The sequence below is a fragment of the Antechinus flavipes genome, chromosome 3 (assembly GCF_016432865.1).
Source record: "Antechinus flavipes isolate AdamAnt ecotype Samford, QLD, Australia chromosome 3, AdamAnt_v2, whole genome shotgun sequence".
NCBI classification, from domain to species: Eukaryota; Metazoa; Chordata; class Mammalia; order Dasyuromorphia; family Dasyuridae; genus Antechinus; species Antechinus flavipes.
The window spans coordinates 275,103,485-275,130,550 of NC_067400.1; the positions used below are offsets into that span (position 1 = coordinate 275,103,485).

The 27,066-nt window shown below is 31.1% G+C and overlaps 1 protein-coding gene and 1 non-coding gene across 2 annotated transcripts in view; both read right to left on the minus strand.

The window, feature by feature from the left end:
- IL1RAPL1 (interleukin 1 receptor accessory protein like 1) overlaps positions 1-27,066 on the minus strand; it is a 1,575,275-nt gene that overhangs the window by 465,270 nt on the left and 1,082,939 nt on the right. The window lies entirely within an intron of this gene.
- Positions 20,128-20,233, minus strand: LOC127558434 (U6 spliceosomal RNA). Its single transcript, XR_007952825.1, has one exon. It is a non-coding gene; the product is annotated as a U6 spliceosomal RNA (small nuclear RNA).

The following is a 27,066-nucleotide window of genomic DNA, read 5'->3' on the forward strand; positions in this document are numbered from 1 at the left end:
TTGGGAAGAAAGTATTATAAATGAAGGGAATGGAATGAGATGAAGCAAAGTCTAAGAGCAGGTTTAGAAAAGAGTATAGAGTATAATTTAGTTGTTACAGATACATATGAAAGTCAGTGGTGTGATACTGGCATATAAAAGTCATTCTGTAGCTTGATTATGGAGACCTTTGAATAATAGACTAAAACAAGTTGAAGTTGCACATAATTTCTGACTATAGCAATTAGTTGCTATTTGTATTTAGCCTTGATATGCAGAGAGCAAATTGATTTGACTTGATGGGTAACAATAAGTTTATCTTCCAGTTCTATATTTCAAAATGATGTTTCTTCCTTTTGAAGAGGATTACCACATTTCCTTTTTGTGAATTCCTAGTGTCTTTCGTTTTCCCATATTTTTAAAAAAATCTATGTCTTTTAAGAATATCACTAATCTGTTTTTTCTTAGAATTCATGGCATCTAGAATTACTGGAATCTTTCATGTTATTAAGTTAATAGAATTAATAAAATACCTTTCTTTGACTTACATACAACTTTATTTAATTTCAGTATCATTTAACTCATTAACATTTAAAGAAATGCTACTCTTTTAAAACTTGAATGCTACTACAATTTTCATTCTGGTGTTTATTTTCCCTTTGAGGTTTAATTGAGCAGTTTTTAACTTAAATGTTTCCTGAACAGATTTTTCTTTAACTATATATCTCCAAACAACTTTTGTAGAGTTACACTGAATTTGTCTTCTAACTATTCCTTTCCTGACAAATTGCAATCTGTAGCACATTATGGTTTCCCTCAAGTCATCTTACATACTTATTTGTCTCGCTTCTTTCTCTCAGTACATTATAAACATGAGATTTCATAATTGTTAGAATTCTACTTTGTTCTAAATTTCTTCAAAGGCAGAGGCTAAATCTAACTATACTGTATAGCCTTTAACACAAATTATATTCAAAACACAGGTCTTAATTCTTAGGTTAATGCAAATGATGCAATTATAGAAACAAAAAAAACATTAATAAGTCATTGGACTAAAAACTCTTTAAGGTAGGTATTTGCCTCCAAAGGTACATATTAGAGTTTCACAATCTTTTCTTATCCTATGAGTCAAGGTTATGTGTTCTAATACATTTATCATATTAGAAGGGTCATCTAACATATTAGGAGGCTGCCTTAAAATATTTCAATATCATATAGGTTCTAGTTCATCATAATGACTTTCTGTTAGGATTTGCTTGTTTTTGCTACACAACTAGCATTATCATCATTTCTGAGTATATATCCAAAAGACATCACATAAAATATAATTCAATTCTTGTACATTCTTCTTAAGATCTCAAGGAAGAAAAATACAAAACTATCTATCATCACTTAAAATATGCTCGAAATCACAATTGATTAAAAAATGCAAATCAAAACAACTCTTAGGTACCACTTCACACCTACCAGGCTGACTAATATGACACAAAGGTAAAATGATAAATATTGGAGGGCCTATGGGAAAAGTGTGATACTAATGCACTGTTGCAATTTTGTGAACTGATCCAGTCATTCTGGGGAGAAATTTGCAACTATGCTGAAAGGACTATAAAACTGTGCCTACTCTTTGATTCAGCAATACCACTGCTAGATCTGAATCCCAAAGAGATTTTTGAAAAGGAAAGAGGACTTATTTATTTGTACAAAAATATTTATAGCAGTTCTTTTTGTGGCTACTAGGATCTGGAAATCAAAGGGATGACTATCAATTGAGGATTGGTTAAACCAGCTATGGTATATTATTATAATGAAATATTATTGTGCTATAAAAATGACAAGGAGGATGGTTTCAGAAAAATCTGGACTTACATAATTTGATACATAGTAAAGTGAACAGAACCAAGAAAATATTGTACATAGTAACAACAATATTGTTTGATGAAGTTAGAATGACAGGACTAATAATAAATCATACAATCTACCTCCAGAGGAAGAACTGATATTGATTGAATACAAATTGAGACATGCTATTTTTCACTTTTTTATAAATTTAAGTCTTCTTGTACAAAATGACTAATAGTTAATGATTTACATTATTGCACACATATAACATATATCTGACTGCTTATCATCTCAAGGAGGGGAGAAGGAAAGTAGAAAGGGAGGGATAGAATTTAAGAACTTAAAACATTAAATAAAAATGCTTAAGGAGGGGAAAAATATGAACTCCTGGAGGGAAAAGAAAGATAAACAGGTGTATTTCAGAAAAAACCTCATAATCATTTAATACAGCATGAAGTAAAAAGAACCAGGACATTGTGCTGAGTCACAGTATTGCTGTTGAGAGCCAACTGAGAGCCAGTCTCAAAGGAATACTGATATTGTCTGAATCCAGACTGAAGCAAAACGCAAAACACTGAAGACTCAAAACTTTAAAAATATTTTTAAAATGGTTTTATCATGTAATTGGGGAAAATAAAAGATAATTAAATTAAATTTTAAAAAGTCATCAAGACAATGTGGGGAGCATTTTGGGATACTTGTAGGGAAATGTCTCCTACTTTCCATCAGTTAGAACAAATGTGAGAGAGCAGGAAAAATATGGTAGTGACAAATATGTGCTTTCACATGGCCTGATAAGGAGAATTTGATACTATTCCCGAATCCCAGCTTTCTATAATAAGTAGGGTATATGGCTGGTGAATCGAATTTCTTAGGAATGTGATACCAAGAAGGGAGATTTCCTGGACAGTATGAACTTTGAAATTTACTTCCTGAATAACTCCAAATTCAACAGTTCTTGAGTCTGAGAGTTCATACAGTAAGCACTTAATAAATGTTTTTTAGTCAGACAACAACTAGGATTGTGCTCTTGGGAAATTGTTTTAGCTATTCTGAATGCCAGCTTTCTTACCTAGAAATGGGTATAGTAATATTTATATTATCTCCCCTAATGAGGTTATTTTGAGTGACAATGGAAATAATGATCTCTAAATGTTTTGTAAATTCTAGAGCACTACTCTGAGCATATTCAAATATATATATATATAAAAACTAGAATGTTTCAGGTATGTAGTAACATGTATATATAGGAGTATTTTTCTCCTTATAGATCAAAACATAAGTAAATGAATTAATGAATTAATATGAATTAAAAAACCCTTCAAAATATACAGTTTAATACTTTTCAATACTATAATGCCAACAGACAACATACTGCATAAATGATCTATCAAAGCAATGTATATTTCACACATTATCACAGACTGAGATTCAAATTCCATACATTTTACTGAAATGGCAAATTTCAGTCTCAGAGCGTGTCAAAATTAAAAATCAGATCTGCTTTTTATTACCACTTTGAAAGCATAATTAGCACCTTTTTTATTCTGTACTCAGCCATTTTTTAAATATTCTAAGATTATCAATTAGACAGAAAATCTTAAGCTTTTGGTGAACTGAAATCAGAATCCAAGTCTTAGAATCCATATCTTTTGCTTAAGCTCCATAAAATTCAATAACTTGTGAAATTTGATTTCTCCAAGTTCATTCTGTCTCTATCTTTGCTTCTCTGTCTCTCTATATCTATGTGTCTCCCCTTTTCTCTGTCATTTTGTTTGCTCTATCTATCCCTATCTTGTTGACTATTTCTTTTTCTATCATTCTGTATCTATCTCTGTGTGTGTGTGAGTCTGGCTTTCTGACTTTCTCATTCTCTCTTATTTTAGGCCTCATTTTTTCCAGCCTTATTACATATATCTTCTTTTTATTAACTTCTTATTGTTCCTCATACAGTTTATTTTTTCCACAACTCATGTTTTTCTCATAGGCTCCCTACTTTTCTTCAAAGTTCAACTCCAGTGACTTTTAAAAAATCTACTTAGCTATTACCGTTGTTTCCCTCATATTGTCTCATATCCATTTGCATATACCTATTTCTATAAGTTTGTGGACATATGGACATACATACATACTTTTTTATGTACATACTCATGCATATATAGGTATGAGTTGTTTTAGGAGGGGGATTGTTTTACTTTTGACTTTGTATCCCCAGTGCTAAAACAGTTCTTGGCAATTAGTAAGCACTTAATAAATTGAAAAGCCCTAATTTTGTTCGAGGAAACATTTGTTTAGAAAGTAAGCTAAAATGGAAAAAAAAATCCAGTCAAATAACAAAGGATTTGCTTCTTTTTAGTAAAGTACTTTAATGTTTGAATTATTAAAATAATTTTTACAATTATTGAACATAGATATTTGAAATTTATATTTTATGTCAATCCCGAATTAGTCTTACCATACAATAATACTAACTATATGATAATAATTTGTTAATTACAATGAATTTTTTAATGGAATGTTATGTAGGGAGAAAAAGAACTTGATCAGAATCATGAACTAGATTGTACATAGTACATAATACACTTCTCGGTTTCCTGGGACTAATGACTCTGCCTCTTCGAATTTCAATTTTTTCATCATTCAGTAAAATGAAGAATGATAATACCTTCACTCTTTATTTTTTTTGGAAGATTAAATATGATAAGGCATCTAATGCCAGTTATTATCATGGAAATAAATTTTATTTTCAAAAGTAGTTGAAAACAACCTAATGCAACTTGATGACAACCAGTCTGAACTGAACTTGTTCCTAGATGTTTAAATAGTGTTTTGCTTAATTTTTTCTTAATAAAACTTAATATTTGTGAAAGCTGACTCCTTAGTAGAAATGACATATATTAGAATACATTTTCTACATCACATTCTGCACTGTAAATGTAAACACATGAAAAAAGAACTGATGGAACACTGAAAACTCATCTCATTAAAAATCTGATTTAGTTTATCCTTTCAGCAGCTTATAGAATATTAATTATTTACTCATTCAATTACCACATTTTTACATGTCTTAAGGTTTAAAATTATGGTGCTATAAGGAAAAAAATTATGAAATCATAAATTACCCTAAGTCAAAAAATGAAAACAAAAATTAAAGAAAGTTAATAATTAGAGCTTACAATGGAGAATTTATTCCAAAAACTTTTTAATTGTGATTCAAGTTTAGAGAATAAAAAATGAATAAGTCATTTAAAACTCCTTTCTAATGAATTTTATTATGAACCAAGCAATTTTCCTACAACTAATTTGAAAATTCCCATTGTAATATGTGTGTGTGTGTGTATGTTTAAGAGGGGAGTAGTGATTCTATTTTTCACAAATGAAAGAAACTACTGCTATGAAAATTCCCTCTAACTTAAAGGGATTGGCAATACTGTTGTAAATTTGTCTGGGTCATTGAAATCTAAATGCAACTTTTAATGGTTATGCAGTATAAGTTACATTAAGATTTCTAAGGCCAATACTCCACCATGTTGCCTCTCAATAAAGTGTGTCCCGGATGTCTTGGTGATATTTTAAGACATCAAAACTTAAATTCTTAATGCAGTTGCAGTTTAATACTAGCAAATCTTTGATACCTTGAAGCTGCTTTAGAAACACCTTGTATGTAACTCTCCCTGAAGTCTGGTAACAGGTATATTTTATTCCCATTTATTACTCCCTCACCACCAATAACTAGCATGTCCTTCTAAACCTTTAAGTATACTTGTACATAAAACATGCAGAGCAAAAGAGTACATTTCAGGAATTGATGTGAATATTTGACATTTGACAACAATTGATTAAGAACAAACAAAAATCACTTTAAACTGCAGAGCTACTTTCTGCATCTCACACAAAGCAATATGTAATGTTTAAAGCATATGCGTGCATATGTACGTGTATATGTGTTTGTATGCTTCTATATCTATGTCTATTTCAATTGAAATCAAAAGCAAATAAAGTAGACTTTAACTCTGTTTAGTGCCATTCTTTGAGGAAAATATGAATAATGAATAGAGAACTATTAAACTGAAAATGAACTCTTCATGGTTATACATGATTAAGTTCACAGAGTAATAAAAAATAAAATTCACCATTTGCTTGTTCTCACAAAGGTCTAAAGGTCTTTAGGTTTATGTAAAAACAACAGATATTCTGGTGATAGACATTCAGTTATTATAGGTGACTAATTTGGTTTACTTTTCAAACTGAGTGGTAAGCTTAAATGAACATTCCAAAGTAATATAGAATGTGGAGGGCACTAAACAGAATTGTAATATTAACCTAAAACACCTTCAATTTTATTGTAGCTTAAAGTGCTGGAGCTCTTTTCTCTTGAGTTTCAGAGATCTTTCCCTCTATAATAGAGCCCACAGTCCAGCTTTGCAAACTTTTGTTGGCAAGTTGGACATTGAAAGTACATATGACTGAAAAAAAAAAAGGGAACTGGTATCCTTTTTTTCCCCTGAGGTAAATGCCCAGGGTCACACAACTAGGAAGTCTTAAGTATCTGAGGTTAAATTTGAACTCGGTCCTTCTGACTTCAGAACTGGTGCTCTATCCACTGTGCCACCTGGTTGCCTCTGGTATCATTTTTAAAAATTATTTTAAACACATAAATATTGATGTAACAAGAAACTTTATAAAGAAATGAGGAATAAATTCATATTACCAAAGAAATAGTGATCTTTTTCATATAACTTAATGAATCAAATATATAGGTTACCTTTAAGATCATTTGTTGTTATTGTGCTCACAAAGAATTTTTAAATTTTTATAAATGTATTAATAAAATCATAACTTTTAATATAGTGAATAATTGATCTTTGAATAAATGAATGACTTGTGGACCTAGTTTTCAATAACTAAAATTGCTGTTATACATAAAAGTATATTTCTGCACATCTTTGGTGAGAGAAAGGAGAGTAAGACAGTTTCTACTTTCAAAAAGTTTTATATAAATAAACAAATCATTAAATAACAATATAAGATAATGATATGGGAAACGTCCAAGGCTATAAATGTTTAATTATTAAATAAATGGTATAAACAATAAAAGTTATGAAATGTAAGGATAAAGAGATCAATTGGGAATGGCATGATATAAAAAATAAGATTAATCTGAACCCTACAAATGGGGAGAAATTAGATTTCTCAAAGTGAAGAGAAAGGAGCATTCATGTTATGGAGAATGGCCAGAGAAAGCATGAAAAAGTCAAAAAAAAAAAAAACTTAAATTCATCATTTTTGTTAAGAGTGTTCTAATAATAGGAAATAAGTGTAGAAAGTAGATTTGAGTGAAAATGTATAAATTTGAATAGGAATGTGTAGTCTGAAAGCTAGGCTGTTTGTATTTTATCATTTTACTATAATTTTTATTGTTATACTATAGACTATGAGAAGTTATTAAAAAATTGAAGGTTGAGAGTATCAAAAATGATTAATATTAATCCATTAAAATATTGATTATTTGAATTGAGGGGAAATAAAATAAAGAAAGAGGAATTAGAAGTATATACTTCATTTTTCTGATCAACTAAATGAAATGATAAGGACTTTGAACTAGAGTATAGTTAATTGGAGTGGCAAGAAAAAGAAAAGTGTTAGAATCATTGCAAGAAAAAAACTCAAGAGTGTCTAGTAACTTCTTGTAGCTGAAAAATGAAAGAAAGCAGCCAAAAGAATAAAGATTAATAAGGAAGATGATTAAGTGGTGCTATCATAAATAGAAAGCGTACAGCAAGAAAAGGAAATTATTTGGGGAAAAAAGAAAGAAAATTAGTTTGGTTGTTGAATTTTTTACATTGAATTTCAGATGTTAGCAAAATAATTTAATTTGAAAATTCTAATAGTTAAGATTGCCAAATTAGAGAATTGAAAAGGTATCAAGATTAGAAGACGTAGATATGAAGGCTATCTGTGTAGAGATAATCATTAAAATAAAAATCAAGATCTTTGATGTTAGAGTGAAGAAAAGAATCAGTTTAAATTTTGGAAAATGTCCATATTTAGGCAGAAAGGGAACCAACCAAAAAAATGAAAAAAGTACAAAAAAGGAAACTGTTGCTTCAGAGGACAAGGGAGAATAAAATCTGAAGAAGGGATCTGGAGTGGTCAACAGTATTAAATGCTGGGAGATTGAATAAGCTTAGAAATTAGAACCACATCAATTATTTTATGTGATAAAGAAATTCACTCTGTCCCCACTGGCATTAGTCAATATTAATATTTACTAGCAGAATAGAAAAAACATACACAAAAGAATGTCTAAAAAACTAATTAATGAGATAAATTAAATTTGATCTGATTCTGCCTTGGAGAGATGTTACTATGCTTTCAAGTACTGTGATATAATTAGCCCTCAAAAATTTATGAAATAGATCTAATAATTGGAGGGGTTATTTTACCTTTCCAACCTCCTAAAATAAACAAGTATATTCAACTTTCAATTATCTTCAGTCAGCAGTGAAAAGGGACTTTAGAAAAGCAATACATTGAACTGTTGTTTAAAACACTCAATTGATCTAGAGACAGGACAAAAACTCACAAAGAAGGAAGGAGTATCTCTTAACATAGAAACCTATAATTCAGTTCAGTTCTATAAATATATACCTATTAAGTGCCTTCTGTATGCTAAGCTATGTGCTAGATAACGAAGAAAGAAAATAAAAATAATTTTCAGCATGTGCAGCTTGATATTGAGAAGAGTAAATATTAATAATATATGTATAGATAGGATGTGTAATCATGGAACAGTAGGTTCTAAATTTTGGATTTTGCTGCTAGGTGATTACTTGCTTTATTACCAACATTATTATGTCAGCCCAATGAATTTGTTTTCAGTTAGTTTTGTTGATCAGATTGATAACAATATGTTTCTTTCCAGTTTATCATAATTCTGAATTGATAGTTTCTATATACAACAAATTGATTCAGTTCTAAAGGTCTTATTAATAATCCATATTCTTACTTGAATAATGATAAACTGTCAATACTCGAAGTAAAAGGGTTATACAGTATTAAAATAATTATTGTGGTACGTCACTCCTCAAGACAATTAAAAAAATTCTCTAATAAGTCCTTATTATGGTCAAATATAAATTACTTTGTTGTCATTTCAAGATTTTAACAATCTAGTTTTACCTTTTCTTTCTAGACTTATTACTCACATATTCTATGCTTCAAGTTGAACTAACCTTTGTGTTATTCTTCACACATGGCGCCTCATCTATGCCTCTTTTCTTTTTGGAAGCTCTTTCCCATGCCTGGAAATCACTCCCTTTTTACTTCTGCCCCTTAGAATCTCTATTTCCCCCCTGCAATCTATACAAGTGCCACAATTTATATTATTCTTGATTCTTATGGCAGCCAATTCCTCCTCAGAACAATTACCTTGTAATTATTCAGCTTCTCTGTGTGACACACATATGTGACACACACATGTTGTTTCCTTGATACAATGGAAGTTCCTTGAGGGTAGCGTCTATTTTATGTTTTCATTGTTTTACTAGTTCCTAAAGTAATGACTGGCAAGTAGGGTATTAAGAGTGTTTGTTAATTGAATAGCACAAAAAAAAAAACTATAATCAGTTTTCTGGCATTCTAACTACAAAATTTTAATTTTCCAATAAACTAGCTGTCAATAATTATTAATGAAAATGGATGTATTTAATCTTTTTTTCCCCAAAAACATAGAAGATATTTCTTCCAATTTCTTCCTCCTAATCAACTGTCCACTAATCAGTGAATAAAGGAAGAGATGTATAATTTCACATTATTCATTAAGAGAACAGAATTACAGAGATGAAAAAAACAACAATAAAACAATTTGTGTAAGATATGCTAAATATTTCATGACATAAATGAGAAATAATAAAATGTCCAAAAGATGAGGATTTCATATTTCATATGTGTGTCAGTGTGTATAATTTTAATTTTTTCATGTCACTGAATAGACTGCCTGCAAAAATTTGGGGAAATGAACAAACAATTGACAACAAAAAATATATTTTAGGTATAAATAACAGGGATTACTCAAGCAAAATTTTATTATATCATATGGCTAAATCTAGTCAAAAGTAAGAAAAAGTTGGAAAAAATGAACTACATTTTTTTTTTATTTCATCGCTTCTTCATATACCATCCTAATGCACATGCCTCACCCCCATGCCATTGAACAAATATGCAATATTCCATAGGAATTGGAAGTACATACAAGATATAAATGCTAGAAAAAGATAGTGTTGTATTTTTCAAATTTTTTCAATGTTTTTAAATAGAAATCTTCTTGTATTTCTTTTGCTTTTTACAAATTAGCTGAGAGAATTCTTATTGTTCAATTTTGACGTTTATTCTTCATGACTCTTTCTTTTCTTCTACTCAATTCAGGACTAACCCATAGTGTCAGCAGGAATAATATGAACTATGGGGACAAGATGGGGCCAGTAGAAAATTTCAGATTGATTTCATTATTCCTAATTAATTCATTATTATTCATTATTCAATTGATTTCATTAAAGTTGTTCTAAAATATAAACACTGCTATTTCCACAAAATCTGTCAAGTATTTTTATGCTTCAAAAAGTCTTTGGAGTATTTAATTTGGAATGCTTTATAATATCCTACTGTAACTATTTTTGTATACAGGCATTATGAATGAAAACTGTTGGTCTCTATTTATGTTGTTCTTGTTTCTTTAATTATCTGGAAAGAACAAATTCTTTTCTTCCTAGACCATCTAAAATGGAGGTTTTGCCCTGTAATAATTTTGCACATTACTAATATGAATTCACCTTTTCAAATTTGCAACTGAACTTGCTCAGAAGTAAAAAAATGAGGTAATTTAATTAGACTTTCTCAAACAGAGCAAGCTGATTTTTATAAGTTTAGTCAGGACAAAGGAAGATAGTAAATTTGCCACTAACTATACTCGAAAGTATTCCCTAAAATCTACCCAAAGAAACCTCTGATTATATTTATGCATAGATTTCTTTTGGGAAACATTAATTTAAAAACGTTACTGATTACACATATATACACAAAAAAGTGTGTATGTATGTATAATATCAAAAGTATTTTGTTTGACAAACTGGGAAAACATCTTTACAATTAAAGGTTCTGATAAAGGCCTCATTTCCAAAATATATAGAGAACTGACTCAAATTTATAAAAAATCAAGCCATTCTCCAATTGATAAATGGTCAAAGGATATGAACAGACAATTTTCAGATGAAGAAATTGAAACTATTACCACTCACATGAAAGAGTGTTCCAAATCACTATTGATCAGAGAAATGCAAATTAAGACAACTCTGAGATATCACTACACACCTGTCAGATTGGCTAAGATGACAGGAAAAAACAATGATGAATGTTGGAGGGGATGCGGGAAAACGGGGACATTGATGCATTGTTGGTGGAGTTGTGAACGAATCCAGCCATTCTGGAGAGCGATCTGGAATTATGCCCAAAAAGTTATCAAACTGTGCATACCCTTTGATCCAGCAGTGTTTCTATTGGGCTTATAACCCAAAGAGATACTAAAAAAGGGAAGGGGACCTGTATGTGCCAAAATGTTTGTAGCAGCCCTGTTTGTAGTGGCTAGAAACTGGAAAATGAATGGATGCCCATCAATTGGAGAATGGCTGGGTAAATTGTGGTATATGAATGTTATGGAATATTATTGCTCTGTAAGGAATGACCAGCAGGATGAATACAGAGAGGCTTGGAGAGACCTACATGGACTGATGCTAAGTGAGATGAGCAGAACCAGGAGATCATTATACACTTCGACAACGATATTGTATGAGGATGTATTCTGATGGAAGTGGATTTCTCTGACAAAGAGACTTAACTGAGTTTCACTGGAGAAATGATGGACAGAAACAGCTACACCCAAAGAAGGAATACTGGGAAATGAATGTGAACTATTTGCATTTTTGATTTTCTTCCCGAGTTATTTTTACCTTCTGAATCCAATTCTCCCTGTGCAACAAGAGAACTGTTCGGTTCTGCAAATATGTATTGTATCTAGGATATACTGCAACATGTTTAGCATATATAGGACTGCTTGCCATCCTGGGGGGGGGGGGAGGGAGGGAGGGGAAAAAACGAAACATAAGTGATTGCAAGGGATAATGTCGTGTAGAAATTATCCTGGCATGGATTCTGTCAATGTGAAGTTATTATTAAATAAAATAAAATTTATAAAAAAAAAAAAAAAAAGAAATAATGATTGTGGAGATGAATGTGGAAATTGTATTTTAATAAATAAAATTCCATTTTTCCACAAAAAAAAAAAGTATTTTGTTTGAGAGAAACATCTTCCATGGTTTGCTTCAGAAAGTCAGAATTCACTTAAAATCATTAAAATATAAATTCTCAAACAATTTAGACTTTAGATTTTTTGCTATTTATATCAGGAATCCCAAGAAAATAAGTATCTGCAAAACAACTGTTCAATGTCGTTACACTAGAAGATACAGGGAACCTTAACAAATAATTAAATTGAAATCTAAGATAGTAATATGTTTGAAGACTTTTTAAAAGTAGGAATAAGTATTTATAATTAAATCAGCCATAACATTACTAATAGTCAAAGAAAGGAAATCGCAAACATAATAACATACTTTAGTTTTCAATTTTTTTAAAATTTTCTTTATTACCATCCTGATCCTCAATTACCTTGTCTAAAAAGTGAGAGGTAGGATGAGATTGCCTCTGAGATCCCTTCCATCTCTCATAATAATAACCAGCATCTGGAAAGTGTTTTAAGATTTGCAAGCTTTTACAATTATCTCATTTTATCCTCAGAACACTTGAAGGAAGATACTATTATTAAGCACATTTTAAAAATTAAAAAAATGAAAAATATTAAGGTTAAGAGTCATACCATATATAAATGCCAAATGGATTTGAACTAAGGTATTTCTGATTTTAGGGCCAGTACCCTATCTACTGTACCACCTAGCTACCAGTAAAGTGAGCATTATCATGGAAGAATCAAATACCAGTGACAATAATTGATGTTATTAATTGGATTAATAATTACTTAAAATTAATAAAAATAACAAATTGATTAAATAAACGGTGGGGAAAAAAAACCCTAGTATACCACGAGCATAACTCTGCTACCACTCACAAATAGCCCAATGTAAAACATTTATAGGAAAAGCTTTTAGAATATTAATCATTCAATATGCACAAATCTACTGTGGACCTATTACATTCTTAACCAAATTTTGTCATCCAAACGACTAAACTTTCTTATTAAATATTACTTTGGCAAAGTTATTATTGCATTTCTCTGGAATTATTATTGAATTTGCAACTATAGTCAATGTGAATATAAGGCAAAAATTGTCAGAAATCATGAAGAGGCATTAAAAATTAATGGACATAGGCAAACATTTATACTTCCACTATTTTGTTGGATTCACTTCTGCCCACAGGAGAAATAGGCTGAGAGTCATTCTGGATTAGCATGAGATTTATGAGAATTTTTATTGTAAAAGTGTGACTAATAATTTCTGCTGCTACACTGAACTGACACGTTCAATGGCAATGCTATATCATTTGCATGCAGAATGCAAAAGGAATTGTTGTTATGCTTCAAGAGAAACAGAAAATGTCAAGGTCATGGCATTAAGGAGTACAATTCAGTTCAAATAACTTGACTAATTTTAATAGAGATATTTCATTTTTAAATGGATAAAAATAGGTTCATTAAAAAGATTTTTAAAATGTTCACTTAGACAAATATAGCTATGATTAATAGTTAAACTTGAATTTTCATCATGCTAATTCACTTATATGTATTTTAAGACACTAAAACTAATAACTTGGTTTTAGCTAAACATGTCATTTATGCCTGAGTTATATAGTCAAACCTAAAGTGGACTGATAAGAACACAATAAAAAAGCAATTTAAAAAAAGAGAATCATATGTTTCTATTTTATCTGCCTTCACATGATTAATTCCTATGTTGCCAGAGAATCTAGAACAATTATGCTCTATAAAATTTCTTGATTTCTCATTTTTTCAATAAAATTGACAAACACATGACTCATATAAAACTATCTAGATATATCTTAATTATTAGTATATTATATTCTCCCCCAGAGGAATATTAGGAAATTATAGCAGCAAAATTGAAATGCACCTTCTGCCTAAAATTTTTTTTGGAAAGAACATAATAAACAGAATTAAAATTCAACCAAAGGTAAAGAAGTGATCTATATTTATATCTGTATCTCTATCTCTATATGAAGCTTCTAGAAATTAGAGACAACAATACCAAATTAGAGAAATTTACTTAAATTTGACCAATGAAGCTAATTTAATGACTTGGATAATTAAATCTGTTAAATAGTACAATTTTTTTTAATGCATCCTGAGGAACTTCTAAAATGCACAGTAGCTGGAAGAAGACACTAATATATCCCTGCTACCTGTTTCATATATATAGGTAAAATTTTTCTTTCAAATGCTAAATACAATCTAATACAAGGATCCCTTCTCAATTTGACTCCAATTTATTTTTCAGCCTTAGCTCATACTACTCTGTCTTGCATTTTCTACATTTCATCCCAAATAGAATGCTTGCTATACTCAAATGTTCCCTGCTTTCTTACCTCTAAGTTTTTATTTGAACTTCATTTCTTTCCTTAGACATCATCTTCAGTTCTTTCTCTACAATGCCATAAAGAAATCTCTATACCTTGAAACTCCCTACATCCCAAAAATACTTTTCAGATGAGAAGTACCCTCCATACCTGTGGTCTTGAACTAAAGATCCATCTCTTTGTTGGCTACATACTATTGTGCTCCCATAAATATCCCAGTTTTCCCACACTCCCTCCAACATTTATCATTTTCTTTTCCTGTCATTTTATCCAATCTGAGAGTTGCACAGTGGTACTTCAGAGATGTTTTAATTTGCATTCCTTTAATCAATAGGGATTTAGAGCATTTTTTATATGACTATAGATGGTTTAATTTCATCATTTGAAAATTATCTGTTCATATCCTTTGACCATTTATCAATAAATGAATGACTTGTATTCCTATAGATTGGACACAGTTCTTTATATGTTTTAGAAATGAGGTTTTAATCAGAAATACTGGCTGTAAAATTTTTCCCCCAGTTTTGTATTTTTTTTTAATCTTGTCTATTTTGGTTTTGTTTCTGCAAACCCTTTTTAATTTAATATATATTGAAGTTGTCCATTTTTTTCATTTCATAATATTCTTTAGTTCTTCTTTGATCATAAATTCGTCTCTTCTCCAAAGATCTGATAGGTAAATTGTCCTTTGCTCTCCTAATTTGTTTATGGTATTACCCATTATGCCCAAATCATGTACCCATTTTGACTTTATTTTGGTGTGGGATGTGAGATAAAGATTTATGCTAAGTGTCTGACATATTATTTTTCAGTTTTCCCAGCAATTTTTATGAAATAGTTCTTTTTATTATTATTATAGCTTTTTATTGACAAAATATAGAAATGGTGAGTTCTTAACCCCGAAACTGGAGTTTGGGGGTTATTGTGTCATGTGTATCTAGCCTATTCTATTGATCCACCACTCTCTATTTCTTAGCCAAAACCAAATGGCTTTGATGACTACTGCTTTATAATAGAGTTTAGGTCTCATAATCCTAGGCTACCATCCTCTGTATTTTTTTCATTAATTCCCATGGTATTCTTGCCCTTTTGTTCTTTATATATATTTTGTGTTTAAGTATCTGATATGTTTGTTTACCTCAACAAAATGTTAGGTCCTTGAGAGCAAGGACTGTTTCTCTATTTCCCCAGTACTTATCAAAGTAAGTACTCAAAATTGAGTATTCAATAAATCCTTCTTGTATCATATTGCCATTGTCATTATCCTATTCATTCATTTAAACCTATGCCAAACATTACCTCCTTTATGACAACTTTCTTGATGTCTATGCCTTATCCCTTCCATATCCCTATTCCCATCTGGAAGTGATCCCTTTCATATAACTTATTTTCTTACACTTAGCATATTCTACTTGTTTGTATTGTGGGAAAAGCAAATCAATTTTAATCTTAATGCCAATAAGGAGATTTATTTAGGATATTTTGTTTTTGATAGTTTTAATCAATATAAATTCTATAAGATATTAAAATTTAATCCAGAATATAGAAAAGATCTATTTTCAGTACATGCATTTGAAATTGTTAGTGAGTATTCATTTTACAAAAATGTTCAAATATTTGGATAGGCTATAGGAAACAGGTAACTTTCTGCTGAAAATGTATACTGGGATTGGTTACATCAATTATATTCATAATTACTTCTAATTTTACATGAAAACAGACTTGGATATGCTTTAAATATGACTTCTTCATACCTCAGTTTCTAAATTGTCCTCTAATCAATGTTATTTTTATTTGGTGTTAATAAATAACACATTTCTATAACATACGTGAAAATTGGGCTTTTCTTGAATAACAACTATCATTTGTCCTACAATATTGTCCACAACCATGAGTGGACCAAATTATGAATGATTTAATGAAAATTTTTGTTATAGTCATAATGCTTTCACTTTAAAGATGAATTTTTTCCAAGTCATTTAATAAAAGTACAGAATTTCGAATTACAAGCATTATTTAGAGGAGTTTATAATAATAAGTACTTATCATAAATGTGAAATCTTACTATAATTTAAAACATAAATTTAATTTGAAAATGGAAATAAATATTTCTGACAAAGTCTGATTATTTTTTTCTGATCTATCAATTATAGAATCATTTAGTTTTAGGAATATAAAATGCTAAACAACTTCTTGACCAATCACTTATAAAATTTATATTTAACATTCATATTAATTCATAATCTCTATCACCAACTTGTTCATTACTACCCCTCAAATCCTAATGAAACCAGGCCAGGATCCTATGTGCAAGAATGTGAAATATCACCCTTTCCTCTAGTACCAGGCCACAAATCCTGCTTCTAAGGTAGCTCCCAAAATCTTCTTCCAAAAAATGCCCTGTTGGAGATGCTAATTGGCTATGGAGAATCTTCAATCTAAATACAGCTCTTTGAGTAGATAAGACTACTGGAGGACTGAAAAAGACAGTTCTCACTACCAGTTCTATATAGTAATTCAAATGCATAAATTGATATTGTGAAGAAGAATGCCACTAAAGATGCAATGCCAATCTACTTTTAAATTGCACACCAAAGACTACTGTATCTTCCCACTAACATTTACTATCCATGTTTTTTCTCCTTATTCAGAGTTTCTTAAGAGTAAGGAGTATTTTGCTCTTTATTTTTATCCCTAGAGAATACCATAGTGCTTTATAAATAATTTATAAATATTCCTTCCTTCTTTCTTTCCTTCCTTACTTTATTCAATCCTTCCCTCCCTCCTTCCTTTCTTACCTCTCCTCTTCAATCTTCTCTCTACTAATCTATCTAACCCTTTCCTTTCTCCTCTTTCCTTCTTTTCTCTTCTCCCCTAGCCTACTTTATTCTCTTTTCTTATGTTTTCTTCTCTTCATTTCCCTTCTTCCCTCCTCTCCTCTTGTATCCTTTACTGTAATGGACTGAGGCTTGAGTCGATGCACTGAGCTCCCAAGCACATGAGGCTAAATAGTAATTGGACCATACTCTATTAATATATAAGCTTGGAGAAAGAATGGCCCCGGCCCACTCTTTATGCAAGTCCTGATGTGTTGTATAGGAAATGACGATTTTGGTGGGTGGAGGCAGGGGAGTGGAAAAGGAAGGGGAAGGAGAGACTGCCTGCTTTTGCCATTGGGACGACCTTTCGGCTCAGTTCTCCCTCTGTTAGCTGGCTTCCTGTCGCAGCTGCCCATATTGCTATCGCAATCTTTCTTGCCCATATTGCTATCGCAATCCTTATTCATCTCTTCACTTCAATAAAGATTGAAGATTTTTCCCTTAACCTGAATTCCTGATTCTGGTTGATTTTAAATATGCAGTCATTACACTTTACTCTCTTCTTCTGTCCTCTTCTCTCTTCTCCTTTTCTCTTCCCTACTTTGAACTCAGGAAGATTAACATTCAAATATAATCTCATATATTTATTAACTGTGTGATTATAGGAAACTCACTTAACCTCTGTTTGCCTCAGTTTCCTCAACTATAACATGGGAATGATAACAGTACCTACTTCCCAGGGTTATTATGAGAATTAAAAAAGATACTTAAAAGTGCTTAATGAAATCCCTGAGATACAATAGGTTCTTAATAAATGTTTATTTCCTGCCAGCTTGCTAGCCTTCATATTTTCCAGGTTTAATTAAATATTGCAGTAAAACAAATGAAATGTAATTCCCTCTGAATTCACTAGTTTAAACATCTTAACAGCTTTCCTTTTAATACTGAAAAGATTCAGATTCAAAGAAATCAATGAGATGCAAGAGAAGATGTTTGTTCAGTTGATTCTTTAGTACAATAACTTCCTTTATTACTTTTACTATTTTAGATGGATTTTAAATATTTTAAATGATGAATAAATGTTGTCTTCATTTTTTTCTGAAAAGGCTTTTTAAAACCACCTCTTAGTATCATTTCAATGTAAGGAAATTTAGCAATATTAATAATATGTTTTTAAAATAATTTTACCCATATTTCCTTGTCTTAGAATAATATCTTTTCCTCTTTACATTCTTTTTAATAATCAAAGGAATAGTAATGAGTGTCTATTATATGGTGTGGGTTAGGATTAATGAATAGGATTGTTTTACAGAAAAAACAGAATAATAACTGGTAACTTCAATTTAATCTTTAAAACATTTGTACTTACTTCATTAAATAATCCTGCCACTTATCAAGTAAAGTAATACATATAAATTTTAAAAATTAAATAAAATATTATGAAAAGTTTTTTTTGTACTCTCAAATTCTGATAAATTAGAAAACAAATTTATCCTTTGTTCACTTTAAATTAATAGCAATTAGTTGTACATAACTCCATTTGTTCTTTGTATTTTCCCTCAACATTTCTGGTTACTTTTCATTAAATAATGGTTGATTTTTAGAATTTCTAAGATTGCACTAAATCTAATAGATCAGTTTTCATGTTTTTTTAAATTAATTGTATTTTTTCCAATTATAAGTGAAGATGCTTTTCAATCTTGATCTCTGTAAAATTTTGAGTTCTAATTTTTCCCTCTCTCTTCCTTACCTCCAGTATAAGGTTATACATATACAATATACATATACAATAATTTTAAACAATTTCCATATTAGTCATGTTGTAAAAGAAAAATAAAAACAAAAGGGAAAACCAGGAGAAAGAAAAAAAGTGAAAATAGTATCCTTTGATCAGCATTTAGTTGCCTTAGTTCTTTCTCTGGTTGTGGATGGCATTTTTCATCCCAAGACTATTGGAATTATCTTGGACCACTGTAGTGCTGAAAAGAGCTAAGTCTATCACACTTGATCATTGCACAAACTTGCTGTTACTGTGTTCAATGTTCTCCTGTTCACTTCATTTAGCATGAGTTCATGTAAATCTTTCCAAACTTTTCTTAAATCAGCCTGTTCATCATTTCTTATAGAACAATAATATCCCATTACATTCATATACTGTAACTTACTCAACAATTCCCCAATTGATGGGCATCCACTTATTTTTCAATTCCTTGCCATCACAAAAAGCTACCACAAACATTTTTGAAAACTGGGATCCTTTTCCCTTTTTTATGATCTCTTTGGAATACAGACCTAGCAGTTAAACTGCTGGATATGCACAATTTTATAGTCTTTGGTTATAATTCCCCATTGTTCTCCACAATGGCTAGATCAATTCATAACTCTTATCAAGAATGTATTAGTGCCCCTGCTTTCCCACAACTCCATCAATATTTATCATTATCTTTTCCTGTCATCTTAGCCAATCTAATAGATATGAGGTGGTACCTCAGAGTTGTTTTACTTCGCATTTCTCCAATCAATAGTGATTTAGACTATTTTTTCACATAATTATAGATGATTTTAATTTCTTCTGAAAAGTGTTCATATCCTTTGACCATCTATTAATTAGGAAATGACTTACATTCTGATTCAGTTCTCCATCTATTTTTGAAATGAGACTTCTTTCAGAAACACTGGCTGTAAAAAGTTGTTTCTCAGCTTTCTGCTTCTCATCTAATCTTGCCTGGATTGATATTATTTGTGCATTGTGCATTTATAATATTCTCCAATTCTTGTATGACCATAAATTCCTCCTTTCTCCAAATATCTGACAGGTATACTAAAATATAGAGAATACTTCATGAATTTGAATGCCATCCTTACACAGGGGCCATGCTAATCTTCTCTGTGTTGCTCACTTTTAGTATACATGCTGTCACAGCGAGCATAGTTTTCCTGATTTTTAAAAAGGAAAATAAACTTAACTGAATCAATAAGGACTATAATCAATTAACCAAATGCCCATGAGTATGGTTTATTTTCTGATATTCAGATTTCCTAAGGATGCTGTTATTCATTGTCTGCTCAGAGATGCCTGTTGTTTATGGCATCAATTATTTTTACTAAATTGCAGAATTTAGTAAATGATCATAGGTTTCAAATTGCTGTGTCCTCAGAGATAATACAATTACAGTCTTTAAGGTTTAAGAATGGAAGTTATTTCATCTAAATTAGGCTTATCAATTTTACTGAGAAGGAACTGAGTTCTTGGGCAATACAGTGACAAGCCAGTTCATGGTCATACAGAAGAGTAGAGTAAAAAGAAGGCTGTATTTGAATACAGGTCCTTGAAATGCAATTTTTGTGCTACTTCTAAAATAGGTTAATTGCTAAAATAGGCTAAATAAATGCATCTTCCTTTCTCTAATGAATTTTTAAAAATCAGTACATATTATGTTATCTTCTTTTATGGGTGATTAATTTGTTCTGTAGTTCTTTATACATAATTTGAATAATTATAATAAAAGTATGTCACCTATCTATTGTGTAGGAAGGTCAAAGTGAATAGTGAATACTTAGTTTCCTCTCAGATTCTAGGAATAGGGAATGAAATAAATATTTATTAAGCTCTATGTGTCAGATTTTATGTCAGACAAAGTGCTTGTGTGTGTGTGATCTCATTTGATACTTGCAAAAATTCTGGTATGTAGGTTCCTTTATTATTATCTATTTATAATTTAGGAAACCAAGGGAGGAAAAGGTTTTAAGTGACATAAATATCTGAGGCTGGTCCTCCTTCCAGGCCCAGAATTTTATCCACTGAGCCAAGTAGCTGTTTCATAATTTTACACAATCTTGAAAGCAATACTTTTAAATAATCTTATTTAACAAATCTGAAGTAAAAATTACAAAACTCTTGGGAAAAGAGAAAAAAAGAAATGATGACTACTTTAACAATGATAACAACTTCAAAGGAGGCTATCATCTTAGGAGAAAGCAACTTGAGTTTTGGGGGAAGAGCTCACCTGAGCTCAACTGAGGATGAGGAAGTTTTCTGTATTCTATGGTCTTGATTTTTATTTAACAAAGATGGCTTTCAAAGGAGATCCTAATTTGCTTAGACTGACCCATGGGATAACAGTTGCCAACAAATTTTTTTTTACAGTTTCAATAGAGCTTCAAACAAGCCTAAGTAGAATAGTCAAGGATCCTTTAATCTAAGAAAAAAAGTAGTGGAGGAAAAGCTATTTGATAGAGGGATGCTTGGAAGTAGAAATCTGCATCTTTGAAGGTTCTTATACCATTTCAGAAATGTCATACAGTAATAGATAAGATTGGGAAGCAGGTATGGTAGCTAGTCCCATTTTTCTTCCTCATTTTAATTTTATTTTCTTTGAATTGTTATGCCTCAGTTTCCCTGCCTCAGTTTCCCTGAATTGTTCTACCTCAGTTTCCCTGGTGGCAACCCCCCTTCCTGGCCATTAGGACTGAGATAATTAGGGCTGGGAGTTCTGAGCACTGACATTTCAAAGAGTCATAAAACTCCAGATGGCTTATTTCAAATACCTAAATGACACCCCTATCTCATGGTCCAGACATCCTGTCTCCTTGCTTCTTCCCTCCCAACTTATCAGAATTTATGGTCCTTGCTTCTTGCCCCCAACCTGTCAGAACTGAACTTATGGTTCTTTTGATGAGATTAGTGGCAGTCAGAGGGTTGTTAAAATCTCCTTTTGGTGCAGAGGTTCAAAGTGAAAGAATTCACAAACCTGAAGAGTTCTAGGTGGCAAAAATGGAAGTTTATTGTTGGATAGGAAGCCAGTTTTTCTAAGAAACTGACTTCTTTAGTGTCAAAGTCCTATTAGGGAAATGGATCCTGGCACTGAGAAGAGAATGCCTTCTCAGCAGGCAGGATTCTAGAAGCAGAGCAAGCTGCTTTGGACCTTCTGCAAAGAAATGAGTAAAAGGAAACCAGCTATTTGGGTAGCTCTTGGTGGGGGGCTGGGACAGCCTCAGTTGATCAGACCAGGATTTCTCAATTGAACGAGAATTTAGAATTACTTGAATAAAGATGTGACTTTTCAAAAAGATCATTGGGAGCTGATTTGCCCTTGAATAGTGTTGCTTTTCTCATCCTGGGAGGATGGACTCTTTTGCTAGATTTCTTGGAGCTTGGGAGATACTGATCTCTCAGATCAAAAAGAGGACACAATTTCAGAGTGATAATTTTAAAGGGAACACAGTTTCAATAAAGGGAACACAGTTTCACTCCCCCTTCACTTTTCTGGAGTTCCCACTCACCGGTGCTCTATTTCCCCCTTCTCCCCCAGCCTTTGTTTCCCTGATCACTGGAGCCCTATAAGAGTCTCTGAAATCCCTTGTTTCCCTTGCTTATTGTTGGAAGCTTTGAGACAAAAGTCCCATCCACTTGGCTGGGGTGGGACATGGATCTTGTTTGGCCGTGGATCCTGTTTTGCCCCCAATCAAACACTCCCTCTAAAATATATATTAAAAACCTTCTCTAATATTTATCTTGCCTCAGTTTCTCTGGCATTACAGAATAATTGTCATAAAGACAATACTGGAAAACACACTGTTTCAAAGAATTCACAGTATGAGAATACAATAATCAAAATTGTTGTGTAACTTGCCCATGAATATAGTACAAATATCTGAATATAGGAATCACAAATATAAGAAGAGAGTTCATTTTATTTGAATCTAATCTATAGTATGTTAGTAAACGTTTAACTATGGACTCTAAAAATATACATGGGGACAAACTTTTAAGTTTCATATCAATTATCAATATGTTATTTAGCACTTTTTAATCTCTCAACAATCAACAAAACAATAAATCAGTAGTTGATTAACTAATCTCATTAGCATTTATTAATCTCATGACAAATTTTTTTTACAAAGATCAAGAAATCAAAATGATAGTCTTATTAAGCTTTACAAATAAATGAGGAAAGAAGAAAATTGAAAGGTAAAGGGGAAAAGAAAAGATAAATCAGAATGAATGCTGTGTTCCAGAGAACAGCTAGGGAAATAAAAAAAAGAAGTTTTCTTAAATAAGAAAGGCAAAGAAATAGAAGAAAACAAAAGAATCAGGAAGTCAAGGGATTTCTTCTGGAAAATTAGAGAAAACAAGGGACAATTTCATGCAAAAATGAGCTTGATTAAAGACAGAAATGGAAGGGATTTAACAGAGGCAGAAAAGATTAAGAGGCAGCAAAAATACATAAAAGAATACTCTTAACACTAATGAAAACCACAATAGTGTGGTTACTGATCTAGATCCAAACATCCTGGATAATGAAATAAAGAGGGCCTTAGGAAACACTGCTAACAATAAGACTAGTGAAGGTGATGGAATTCCAGTTAAGCTATTTAAAATCTTAAAGATGGTGCTGTTAAAAGTGCTGCACTCAAAATGCCAACAGATTTGGAAAAGAACAGTGGCCATTGGATTAGGAAAAAAAAAATCAGTTTATGTCTCAATCCTAAAGAAGGGAAATGCTAAGGAATGCACAAATTACTGATCAATTGCACTCATTTTATATGAGCAAAGTTATGCATAATCTTAGATTCTACAATTTAGACTTCAGAAATATATGAATCAACAATTATCAGAAGAGCAGGCTGGCTTTCAAAAAGTCAGAGAACCGTACAGAAAGAGAGTTCCAGGAAAAAAACAAAAACAAAAACAAAATGTTCACTTCTCTTTCATTGACTGTATTAAAACCTTTGACTGCATCACAATAAAATGTGGCAAGTGTTCAAAGAGATGGGGGTACTATATCATTTTATTTGTCTCCTAAGGAACCCTTTTTTTTTTTTTTTTGCTCACCCAGAAGCAAAAGTTAGAACTATACATGCAACAGCTGATTGGTTTAAAATTGGAAAAGAGTATGGTAAGGCTGTAAAATGTCACCTTTTTATATAAATTATATGAAGAATTCATTTTGTAAAATGCCTGGCAAGATGAATCAAAAGCTAGAATTGAGGTTGTCAGAAGAAATAACAACATCAAATACCATGATGATATCATTATAATGTCAGAAAGTTAAGAGAAATTAAGAAGCCTTTTAGAATGGGCAAAAGAATAGAGTATAAAAGGTGGTTTGAAGTTATGGAACATAAAGTTTTGCAGAGGTGAATATTGAACACTATCTTTGCATGTATTTGGAAAAATAAAATACTATTTTTAAAAGGTCATTCAAATGGTTACTTGAGCCATGAAATTAAAAGACTCTTGCTCCTTGGAAGAAAGCTATGGCAAATCTGGACAGCATACTAAAAAGCAAAGACAACACCTTGCTCACAAAGGTGCATATAGTCAAAGTTATGGTTTTTCCAGTAGCAATGTATGTCTATGAGAATTGGAATAAAAAAAAAAACTGGGCTCTTCAGAATCATTCCTTTTAAATTGGAGTACTGAAGAAAACTTTTGAGAGTTCCTTGGAAAACAATGAGTGCAAATCAATCAATACTGAAAACAACAACAAAATCTAATTCAGACTACTTATTGGAAGGTCCAATACTGAAACTGATTTAAATAAAAACTTTGATTTTATTATGATAAGACAGGAAAAGTCTTGGGAAAGATTGAAGGCAAAAGGAGAAGAGGATGGTAGGACAGGAGATGATAGATAGTATGACTGAAACAACACACATGAATTTGGAAAGATTTTGAGAGATAGTGGAGCATAGAAACATTTGGTGGATTATGGTCCATGGAGTCACAAAGAAATCTACATGATTGTACAACAATAAAACAACAAAAGTTTAACTCTGAAAATTTAATAATCCACTCTGAAGAGCTGGTTAGAATTGGCTTAACAATACTTCCCAATCTATCTATGCATCTCTTTTCTACAAATGTCTATTTATGAGTTATTATAGTAACTCACATTTATATAGCATTGTAAGATTTATAGTTTTTTCCTGGGTGTCTCATAAGTTAAGTAGCAAATCAGAAAATCTCAAAGTAAATTCCAATTTAAATTCTATTCAGATTAAGCTTTTGCTATACATGTATATATGGTGAAATGCTTTATACATCAGACACAGAAACAGCTAATATACTATTTGGAGCACTGCACCTGCAATCAGAAAGACCTGAATTCAAACCCTGCTTCTGACAAGTGCTAACTCTCTGCCTATGTCATTTTCCTTATCTCTAAAATGGGGAAATAATATCACATATAACAAGAATTCTTGAGATGATAACTAAAGAAATATTTGTAAAGTATTTTGCAAACCTCAAAACATTATATAAATGCTAACTATTATCATTATATAAATATAAACACACATATATGTGGAAGCATATACACATATCTAAACACTTGTAAGAAAGTCAAATTTCTTTATAATTTCAACAATCCTTCCAGCCTAGAAGTAATTCCTTGTGAGATTTCATCATTGGTCATTTGTGATCAATAAGACTAAATATTCCTTAATGGAAAAGTTACAAAATAGAAATGAAAGGAATCTCTCCATTGACAAGGTCTTTACATGCATATACCTTGAACCAAACATATATTACTAATTACTTAAATTTTTTATTGGCAAAATGATTCCACAGATATCCCTAATTATAAAAAGGACAGATTAATCTATGATTAATTCTAGAATTCAACATTTGCTTTAATTTCCTATCGAGATCGAGTCTTTTACCAGTAGAAAATAAAAATCCATGAGAAGTAAATGTTATTTCATATGCTTTATCAGGGATGAAATGAAAGTAAATGTATTTTCTTTCTAGAAAACCTAGATAGTGACTTTAGTCTTTTGACTTTACTTCAATGACATTCATTGCTAGTTCTCTTTGAGGGACTTTTTTGTTCACTACATATAGATTTCTTTTTTAAAAAATGTACTTAGGAGACAAAGTTTTGCTCAACAAAATCATCAGCATTTATTGATGAATTAATGCCAAGAAAATGCATGCTTCATAGTACTTAACAAATAATAAGTGTTTAATACTAGTCTTCATTTATTCATTTATCCTTGCTGTAGGCAATAAAAGAATCAATATTAAGATTTGTTTTCAAAATTACCATTATAGTTATAAAGATAACATATAATTAAAAACAGAATCATCAGATAGGTTTTGACTGGAAAATAAATTTGATTTCTTCCTTAAATGAAAGTCATTTTCATTGTGAACAACATTTGAAGGACCAGTAGAAAGGAAAAATATAAAGGGAATAAAAAGCAAGACAATAGAGATTGATGGCAAGAAAAGTTTAAAAAATAAAATGGGTGAAATGAATGGGATGTTACAAAAAGAGGAAACCAAAAGGAAAGGGATAAAAATATAGTAGCAATAAAAGAAATTAAAATAGTTATAGGAAAAGGAAATAGAATATTTAGGAGGATTGAGAAAATGAGAGAAAAAGAGAAGAAATGAAATTGGGATTGAGTTAGAATTTGCAGTATGTCCAGGGTCAACTATTTTAATGATGTTTGATGATTGTATTCTTATATTTCATATTCTTTGGCATAATGTGATTTCTAATATTGGACTTACTACTTTGCCTTAAAGGAAAACAAATTGTAACAAGAGAAAACAAAGAAAAAAGATGCTTACTTCCATCTACCACTGCAGGACCTTTCTAGGACTGTCTAGCAGCATTAAAGGATCTAGAAAGATTACTGCTCCTTCCCTTATTCCTATACACATAACAGACTGAGACACTGGCTGAGCCCAAAGTCTAAAGGCTCTTCACCTAGCTAATGTTGCCATTGACTATGCCAAAAAGAGATGACT